Source organism: Diadema setosum, unplaced genomic scaffold, assembly GCF_964275005.1.
Source record: "Diadema setosum unplaced genomic scaffold, eeDiaSeto1 scaffold_38, whole genome shotgun sequence".
Classification (NCBI taxonomy): Eukaryota; Metazoa; Echinodermata; class Echinoidea; order Diadematoida; family Diadematidae; genus Diadema; species Diadema setosum.
Genome location: NW_027307664.1, coordinates 98,491 through 108,664, shown reverse-complemented (window position 1 = coordinate 108,664; position 10,174 = coordinate 98,491). Strand labels below are relative to the sequence as shown.

The window sequence follows — 10,174 nt, the reverse complement described above, 5'->3', positions numbered from 1 at the left end:
CCCCAACTCACATTCAGCGTGCCCTATTGCAAATATGTCACATTGAGTTGTAAAGATTACTTTAAGTGGGATAAAATATATCTATCTATGCAATGAAATGATTGCTGACATCTTTGTCTATTACAAATTTAACTGTCCCTACAATATGTTGAAGTAACAGAAGTTAAATACTCCCCACAGTCAAATGCCATTGCACTTCTTTCATTCTTTTTTTTTAATGTTTTTCATTCCCCAAAGCCAAATTCTCTGTGTGAAAAGATTTTTTTTTTTTTTCAGTCCAAAAAGATTTGAATTTGATAAGCAGAGTTCTCTGGATATTATTCTCTTTACACACTCTCATTTTATGAAATTGATGGTGACAAAGTGTCAAAACACGGCTAGTGAAGCAACATGGGATATGTCATGTACTATTGATTATTTCATAAGCAAGAACTTTATTTGAATTTTGATTCTAAAATCCTGCAGACATCACAGGTGTCGTGAAATTTTTAATTTGTAGCTACTGAAAGAAACATTAAGTCTAGTGGGCTGTAGACATCCAAGGTGGTGGACAAGCTGTTCCTCGCCTACTTTGCGGATTTTGTCCATGCTACCATAGCAGGTCATCATAACGCAGATCTTGAGGTTGTTCATGGTGTGTCCTGGTAAACTGAAATTGTAGGCTACGGAAAGTCCTGGTGTTTGTAGCCTTATGGATCGAAGATGTTTTGTTGTGCAAATGGCCAGTCTCCATTTGGTTTCTTCTATGTAGATTTTGTAGCTGGTTGTACATGTGATCGTGCAAAGGTCTCCAGGTACACTGGGATGTTTGTACTGATCTGTGGATTGCAAAATGAATATGTAATGACAAATAAAAAACATAATCTAATGATACAATTGTCCACAATAGCATACTAATACTATTGCCTCAATGTAAGATATGGATTTGACTTGGACATCACAGAAACTTAGCCATCAAATGCTTCAAACAAGCAATATCTAGTCGATTATGCTACTTTACAATCATTCTGTGTTATTTGCATATGAAAACAAACAAACGGAAGAAACGAAACAAATATTAGAATATCTACCAAAATTATTATTTTTTAATCTTATTATTATTATTATTATTTATTATTATTATTTTTTTTTTCGCAAACGTATGTTGCACTGGACTGACATCTGTGTACTAACATATGAAGGTCAAATTATAAATGATCACTGAATATTTTTTTTGCTTTGCAACTGCGTGACCGTATGCTGAAAAGAGAAAAAAAAAAAGGAATAATAGTGAAATAAAATGAAATGAAATGAATGAAAGTATCTAAACTCTTGGGACAATGTACAGGCCTGGTAGGGAGTACAATATATCTTGGTCTACAAAATGAACAGCTGAATCAGCCAAAATTTTAACAAATGCTGAGTTTCCCTCAAAATTCTTCAGTAAATGTGAAATAACATGTCTTAGACTGAAATAGTATGCTTGTGGAGCATTTAAGTACTATAATCACAAATCAAAAAAGAAAAATATTAAAATAATTTGGCTGATCCGCCAGTTCCATTTGCAGATAACAATATGCTGTTTCCAATACTCCATGCTAGTTGAGGTAGTTCCTCCAGTCCACCTGCTTCTCGGCGAATCTCAGGATATCTCTGAAAAATCATGGCCTCTTTGTGATGAGCTGTTGGGCTGCCCGGGGAGCCAAGATTTCAGAATCCTGTCCCACCTATATTTTAAGTTAAAAATGTGTAGACCAGGAAAGCACTATGTATTATTATGAGCATGTTTTAACTTCTTCATTACAGTTAAATGTACTAAAATATGTAAATGAAATGAAAGAAACTAACCATTTAACATCAGACCTTCATCTGCAATTTACTTACTGACCATGTTCATCTATCAATTTGTGACACATTTTCACATTATCATAATCACTAATATGTGTGGCGCTTCGACAAAATGAGTCATAAGTCGCACGGGGAGTTTTCCCGTAATGAGCCGAAAATGAAGGGGAAGCACTGCTCGGGTCAAAATTTTTTTATGACGGATTTTGATTCCTTGATGTTTTATCTATTTGTACAGAAAATTTCACCGTGTAAAAATGAGTACAAGTGTCCTAAATCACAGTTTTTCTGAGACATTTTTTTTTTCCGGTTACATTTTTTTCTAACGCTCGCCTTTGCGTTGCGTTTCGCACCTATTGTTCTTGCCCGATCGAGACTCCGCCTCCGTTGCTAGGGCGTATGCTAATGAAGCATTGCTCTTGACCCCATTGAAGACAAAGCAAAGCATGGTGCGCGCGGCGGCGTCCGCGGCCAAGCGGCGAGGGCTTTAGAATTACGCAATAATAGTGAGCTGACCAAGGCTATCGATTGCATGACCAGCGAGTTTCGTTTGATACATGCACCACATTTCATGAAGTGGTGATTGATGTGACGCACAAATCGCGCTGAAAAAAAAAATAATTCCACGAACGATCACGCAAAATTTATGATACTTTATCAATGAGCTAATACATAACATATCGAACTTGAAACCTCTTTATGCTTGTGTGTACTTTTACAACAGTTATTGGCCTCATTAATGAATTCATTCATACTTAATGATCATAACTTTCGTTCCCTGGTATGTGACTTGCTATTTAAAGTTCATCTTTGGAGATAAAGTAGGGCCTAAGTAGTCAATTATTCTCGTTTTTATAAACTCGACAATTCGTGTGATAATTCGCCAAATGTATGTAATGCGTACTATTATTTCCCTGGTTAATAAAACGTATTGCCCTATTTCTTATGGTGGTTTGGGCCGTGACGGTATGGAGAGAAATCGGAAGACAAACATTATTAATGCCCAAATAGCTCGTGTTTCCTTTGGAGGATATTCTGACTCTTGTCATCTGTGTAGTTTTTTTAGAAGTAGGACCTATTTGAGACAGTGACAGAAAAGCATGGCCAATTGTAATCTCTTACTTTGATAATCAAACATGATCGCCTGCATTTACGTGTTTTTTTTTTCTAATTTCTTGAACTTCGCCTCATTTTCTCTTTAAAAAAAAAAAACAATTACTCGCAACATTTAAAAATCGTAACACAGTCTGCTATCCCACAACATAATGTTCCATTTGATTCGTCACTTTTTGTTTGTCGGGTGACGCCAAATGTTGGAATCTCGAGCGATGATACATGGCATTTTGTTTGTTGGTTTTCGTCTCATCGCTCAAAAGAATTTTGAATACGATTACAAAGGTATCATTTACAAGACTTAACTGATGGTTTACAGAAGTGATCATCAATTCAGTAAGGATTATAGTCAAGTCATGAATTCACTTTACCCATCATGTCTAATCGAACTACGACATTGTTGGGGTGTCCTCGCCTTTTCATTCTCATAGTTCTTGACATAATCAAAACAAATAATTCTTTATATAATTTCTCAAAATACTCAAAAAGATGGCCTAAGTCAAAACTTTCTACAAAGATTGCATACGGCAATCTTTACTGGCCTAAACAAGTTTTCTAGAGCTATCAGTTCCCCCTATGACGATGACTTCGATTGCGTTTTGAACTTGTACCGAACCACTTTCAAAACAGCTGTTATACCTTTATAGTTCGATTAATGAACCAGTCTTTTGAATTCATAACCAACATTCGTAATCGTAACCATACAGTAACATAATGCTGTCAATAACAGTTGGAAAATGTAAATGCTATAATAATAGCGCAAAATAAATGACTAACGATTATCTTCATACATTCTTATTCCTAAGTGATGTCGCAACGAAAATGATTTGACTGCTGCTTCAAGCAAATAAAAGTAAAAAGGAATGGGATATACTTCTAATCATAGTACCACGCCGTACAATGCATTCCACTGTATTTGGTAACGTTTGGTTACGTTTCTGTGCGCTTTACGTACGGAAAATAAAACGCAGATTGATGCTATTAACATGCTAACACACAACGCATTCAAAATGTTGTTGTTGTTTTTTCTTAATAAACCGTGTACAATGTAATGTTTTAGTATACGGTTTGAAACTTCGAATTTGCGAGTCCTTTATAGAGTTATAAGGATTATTACATTATCAAGCAAAAATTAAAGTATTTAGGGATTCGGATTTGCGCAGAAGACTAACAATGCTATATGGCGATCGTTCGCAACAGAGACAATCCGCTTCAATAGATATACAATAAAATTCTGTTTTCATAAATTGAAAGAGAAACGAAAAGAAGTCAACTTTTTAACTTCATTCAGCTCTCTTACCAATTAAACTTGATTTGATCTGTCATGCATGATATCGCTGTGTGTTCTATTAATTCTATTAAATTACTTAATTGGCGTGGTTGTTTTTTTATGCAGAATATTACAGGTAAGTATAATTCATTGAAGTTCATAATGTTTGTACATGTGGCGTGTTCGTTATTTTGTATTTTACACGTGTCCATTATCTGATTCTGACCACGAAAATATGGCGACTGTTTAAATGCGGAGTATGTACTGGAAAACTAATGTCTCCTGCCAGTAAAGACAAACTAATTTCTAGTCTATCCCCGCTTGAAATGGAAATGAAATTTAAAAAACAAACAAACCGAAGTTCGACTTTCAGCAGATTTCAACCGTTTTGTGTAGTGCCTGATACATGTAATGGATACAATTCTTTAGCACATAAGCAATCACATAACTTTCGGGAATAAATGTATGTCTTAATGATTGTATCTCATGGAAGAAAACTCGTCTCCTTACATGAATTTTTAGCTTCTTCCTTTTCAAGCTGCAGGAAAGAAATAGTTGAACATCAATCGCAATCATAAAAGAGAGGCAAATCCTTGAAAATAAGCACAGGAGTACTGAGACACACTACGAAATAAAAACGGGCCTTTTATCACTATTGACAACGCATGACATTGAAATGCTTTTTTTTTTCCCCCGGGGGGGGGGGGGGAGTAAAACAATTGATAATTCTGAAGGTTCGTTAATCACACAATGAAATATGGTTCGCTATTAGCTTAGGTTCGTTAACAAGAAAATTAAATGCGGTTCCTTTTCCGGTGGTTCCTTTACCCGAAAGTAATTAAGCAATCATTTATTCTAATAAGGTTTGTGAATACAAAACGAAGTGAGGAAGGCCTAAGTATTAATTCCGATTATTTGTCAGTATAATTATCTATACTCCACTTCTCAAATGCAGAGAGATTGTAACTGCAAATGTGATGTAAAAAAAAACACACACACACATTAAGCTTAAGCTACAAGTTAATGGTTCTTTGATTATGCTATGGTATTACAAAAGTGACTGAGAATAAGAAGTATATTTATGATACAATTATATAAACCCAACGTGAAGCTATCAAGCCTACATCAACCTTTGCTTCTGATACGTATAGTATGTGCAGCATTGGCAAGCGTGATAAGCGATAATTACTGTGCACGCAACGCCTATGAAAGGAAATGTGCCTAATATGGCGGGTCTTCAGAATGTTACGGCTGTATACAGCTGCAGTAGAACAGACGCGAAAGCAGTCTTTGATGCTCTGCAACATTACGACCATGTGCGTAATTTGAGGGCTTTTAGTACACGCAAAGAACACGATCTCAAAACACGACCATCGTTAATTAACTTCATTGACTTTTTCTACCGATACTGTCTTTTGAACCCCCGCCTACAATTGGTTCTCAGGTTCTATTTAGGTATTGGTACTTGCTAAACCCATCCTCTTTAGTTTCCATTGACAACAACGTGGGAGGAGAATGGAAGCGATCAACGCCCTCGCTAAAAGACGCTTCTCGTAATACGCATTGCGTGCCTTTTTTTTTTCTTTTGTTTCCTATTGTTTGTGAGTTAAAAACTTGCGGCAAACTACACTGTAGCCGACACACAACGCGTACCGACTCATTCATGCGGCGGCAGCGGCACGGACACAAACGCACCGAAGTTTACATTCGGGCTGCCGTATTGGTCAGAATCCTGACCTGTCCTGCGATTGGTTAATTATCTTATACACCCAAGCTATCGCCTTATACGGTAGTGCGTGCTATGGAGCGTAAACGCCGTCGCTAAGCAGGACTGTTGTATTGTTTCGTCCCGTGAAAGAAACTGGTTGTGAGCTTGAACATAGCCTGAACTTCGAGAGCGATTTTCTCCGTTATTTAGAAAATGGACTGACATCATAAGCGTAGTTAATATTCGTTTTTATGATCTATAGGGATGTCGAAATGAGTTGTATTACATATCAGTGTAAAGCTTAGAGTCTGTAGAATTCGCATATAGGCATAACTACGATTTCATTTTTTGCGACTTTTGACTCATTCCGACGGAGCGCGTAAATATAAGAGCCTTTGAGTCTACCTACTCACCTTTCATGGGGCAACATGCATGGTATTACGTTTCTCATCTACGATTAAAGATAACATAAAACATTTCATAACTGTTACCTTTCTGGATCTGATGACGATGTTTCAAGCCTTGCCATTTGGGAAAATGGGGCCTCCCCCTATTCTGACTATGGGAACCCAACATTCAACACACAGACACAATCTGGGATATCCTACCCCTTTGGAAGATGGTGTTTAAGTTTCTATCTATTTACTTTTTTTTGGGGGGGGGGGGCAAACACATGACGACAATTACTATCATGTTTGGTTGAAATCCATCATCTAGTTTTGCAGAAGACATAATGTGCAATAGAGCATGAAGGGGGCAATGCTAAACATGAGTGCCATAAACAATCATCACTTTGCTTCCAATATAGTACAAGAGATTTAACTTTAAAGTACAAATCATATACCATCCGGTCTATGTCAATCAATCAGGGAAAATGCTAAAAAAAAAAAAAGAAAAAAAAATCAGCAGTTGGCACTTACTTCTCACTACGATGTACTGCCCTGCTTTTGCACTTTTCTTTCACCCAAGATACCGCTTGACTATTGGAATGATCATGGCAGCTTAACCATGCAGTTCAATTTGGCCGTCGTGTCCTAGTCGTCTTCCTGCAAGTCATCTGCTAACCAAAAATTCAACTCAATGTCAGGTTTGAAGAAAGTTGACAAACTTTTATGAAAAAGATTCAACAAAAGCCCACTCACATTTTGTTTAAAATGGAACTGAAAGTAAGCACAGGAGAAGACCTCCAATCACACTAATTACACTAAATTTAAGTTAAAAATAAAATGTACTGAAACTGCAAGTAAATGCACAAGAAAAACCCAGCCCTGCAGTTCACAATGGAATCATTGACAAAATCTTAACAAATCCTATCAAATGACATCAAGGATAACTTCCAACTGTCTGTAGCCTACGTTCATGGTTTTATTGTATGAAATGTTGTATGAAAATCCTACACTTTCTTCTCACTTCTGATGTACACTACCCTGGAAAATGCTACCCTGGACTAGAACTAGTATAACCAGGAGTGTGCCTATATCTTAAATTGATCTATAAAATGAACTGCTGAATTTCAAAGTTGTGTTCCCTTCATTATTCCTGAGTATAATGTGAAATGAACTGTTTTAGACTGAAATAGAATGCTCCAAGAAAGTGTTGTGGAGCATTTAACTACCGTAATAACAAGTAACAAAAGAAATATATTAATTTCAATAATTCATCTGATCCAACGTTTCAATTTGATTATGACGATATGCTGACCTGTTTCCATTACTCCATGGTAGTTGAGGTAGTTCCTCCAGTTTACCTGCTTCTCGGCCTATCTCAGGATATCTCTGAATACCATGGCCTCTTCATGATGAGCTGTTAGGCTGCCTGGGGAACCAAGATTTCAAAATCCTGTCCCACCTACAAAATTTAAGTTAAAGTTTGTAGACCAGGAAAGCCCTACGTCTTATTATAAGCAGGCTTAAACTTCTTCACTACAGTTAAATGTACCGGTGCTGAAATATGTAAATGAAATGAAAGAAACGTATCATTTAACATCAGACCTTCATCTGCAATTTACTTACTGACCATGTTCATCTATCAATTTGTAATGCATTTTCACATGATCAAAGTCACTAAAAATATGCGAGTAAAAATGAGACCCTTATGAGCTACCTACTCACCTTTCATGGGGAAACATATGGTATTACGTTCCTCATCAATGATTAAAGATATCAACATTTTAACATTTCATGCTATGACTGTAACCCTTCTGGATCTGATGACGATGTTTCATTCAACACAGACACAATCTGGGATATCTTAGGGCCTACCCATTTAGAAGATGGTGTTTAAGTTTCTATCTATTTACATTTTTTTTTTTTGAGGGGGGGGTGGGGGATCCAAAGACATGAAGACACAATTACGGTACCATCAAGTTTGGTTGAATTTTATCCACTAGTTCTGCAGAAGACAAAATGTGCAATAGAGCGTGAAGGGGGCAATGCAAAACATTAGTGCCATGAACAATCATCACTTGCTTCCAATATAGTACAAGAGATTTAACTTTATAGTATACCGTACCCTCCGGTCTGTGTCGATCAATCAGGAAAATGCTAAACTCCCAGCAGTTGGCACTTACTTCTCAGTACGATGTACTGCCCTGCTTTTGCACCTTTCCTTCATCCAAGATACCACTTGGCTACTGGGAAGATCATGGCAGCTTAACCATCTGCAGTTCAATTTGGCCGTCGTGTCCTATTCGTCTTCCTGCAAGTCATCTGCTAACCAAAATTTCAACTCAATGTCAGGTTTGAAGAAAGTTGACAAAATTTTATGAAAAAGATTCAACAAAAGCCCATTCATATTTTGCTTAAAATGGCACTGAAAGTAAGCACAGGAGAAGACCTCCAATCACACTAATTACACTGAATTTAAGTTAAAATAAAATGTACCGAAACTGCAAGTAAATGCACAAGAAAAAGGTGCGCATGCGTGGCATCGGGCAACACGGAGTTTTGATTTCTCGTGCCGCAAATTTTCTTACATTACTCTTTTTTTACTGGTTTTCCTGATCATTTGCTGATTATTTTCAACGTACCGGTGTTTTGATGTCTCCTGAACTCATGTCTTCATGGATTCAGCTTATTTTTCACCCTACTGAGTGTTTTTAACAGCTAAAGATGTCTCCTCCACGGCGTTTGCTGTAGTACCTACCGTCCTGTATTGTACTACGCGTGCACTACTACTACAGCCATACTGCATGCTCGCATGCTGTCACCAGCGTCACGTTCTGTATGTATAGCCGATTCTGTCAATGAGTAACTGAGTGATGAATGACGAGTGACATTATCACTGATTTTTAGTACAGTTGCTTACCTCGAATTTGCATGTGCATGATTGCTTCATTACCTGCAACTTACATCTTTGTCTATATACATCATGATGTATGATGAACTCATGGATTCAGCCTGAGTTTTTGTAACATCGGTCTCCCCCACGGCATTTGCTGTAGTACCTACCGTCCTGTATTGTACTACACGTGTACTACACTAGTACTACCTCTATGTACTAGGCCTATACAGTCATGCTGCATACTTACATGCTCTCACCAGCGTCAACGTACTGTATGTATAGCCAATTCTGACAATGAGTAACTGAGTGACGAGTGACCTTATCACTGATTTTTTACTACAGTTGCTTGCCTCGAATTTGCATGTGCATGATTGCTTCACTATCTGCAACGTACATCATTGTCTATAGCACATCATGAAGTTTCACTGTGACTCCTGCACTGATTATTGTCAGTGCAGGAGTTCAACAGGTTACTGCTCTTGCACTGATTATTGTCAGTGCAGGAGTTCAACAGGTTACTGCTCTTGCATGTGCATGACTCTCGCCCATAGCACATCCTCCTGGCACATATTAATGTTGTTCTTTTGATTACAATACACGAGTGACTGTGTCAGCATTGATTAGACGTGTTCATAACTGTTCAACATGTTCATAGACTTAGACTTTCTATCATCATTATGAACATGCACGCACAAGTGACTATACTCAAGAGTGCATACCTCCTGATTGCCTTGAACTATATCACCCAGAGTAATCTCTTGCTTTCTGGCGACATAGAATGCAACCCTGGCCCTCGCAAGCCCAAGTACCCCTGTGGGGAGTGTAATAAAGCTTGTACCAACTATAAAGGTGCAAAAGCCAGTATCCTGTGTGAGTCGTGTAACACATGGTTTCACTCGGAGTGTGTGGGCCTGTCAGATTCTGCGTTAGACAACCTCGGAAGAAGTGATCTTCCATGGGAGTGCTGTCACTGTGGA

The 10,174-nt window shown here is 37.6% G+C and overlaps 1 long non-coding RNA gene across 3 annotated transcripts; it reads right to left on the bottom strand.

Annotated features, from left to right (window-relative positions):
• Positions 1 to 516: 516 nt before the first annotated feature.
• On the bottom strand, positions 517 to 9,539 carry LOC140245827 (uncharacterized). Of its 3 annotated transcripts, none has more exons than XR_011902383.1 (6): positions 9,266 to 9,539; positions 8,485 to 8,623; positions 7,617 to 7,802; positions 6,836 to 6,972; positions 1,572 to 1,706; positions 517 to 818 (listed from the first exon to the last, which is right to left on the bottom strand). It is a non-coding gene; the product is annotated as an uncharacterized lncRNA (long non-coding RNA). The 3 variants fall into 3 exon arrangements; XR_011902381.1 differs by having other exon boundaries at positions 7,617 to 7,763; XR_011902382.1 differs by lacking the exon at positions 9,266 to 9,539 and adding an exon at positions 8,944 to 9,058 and having other exon boundaries at positions 7,617 to 7,763.
• Positions 9,540 to 10,174: the final 635 nt, after the last annotated feature.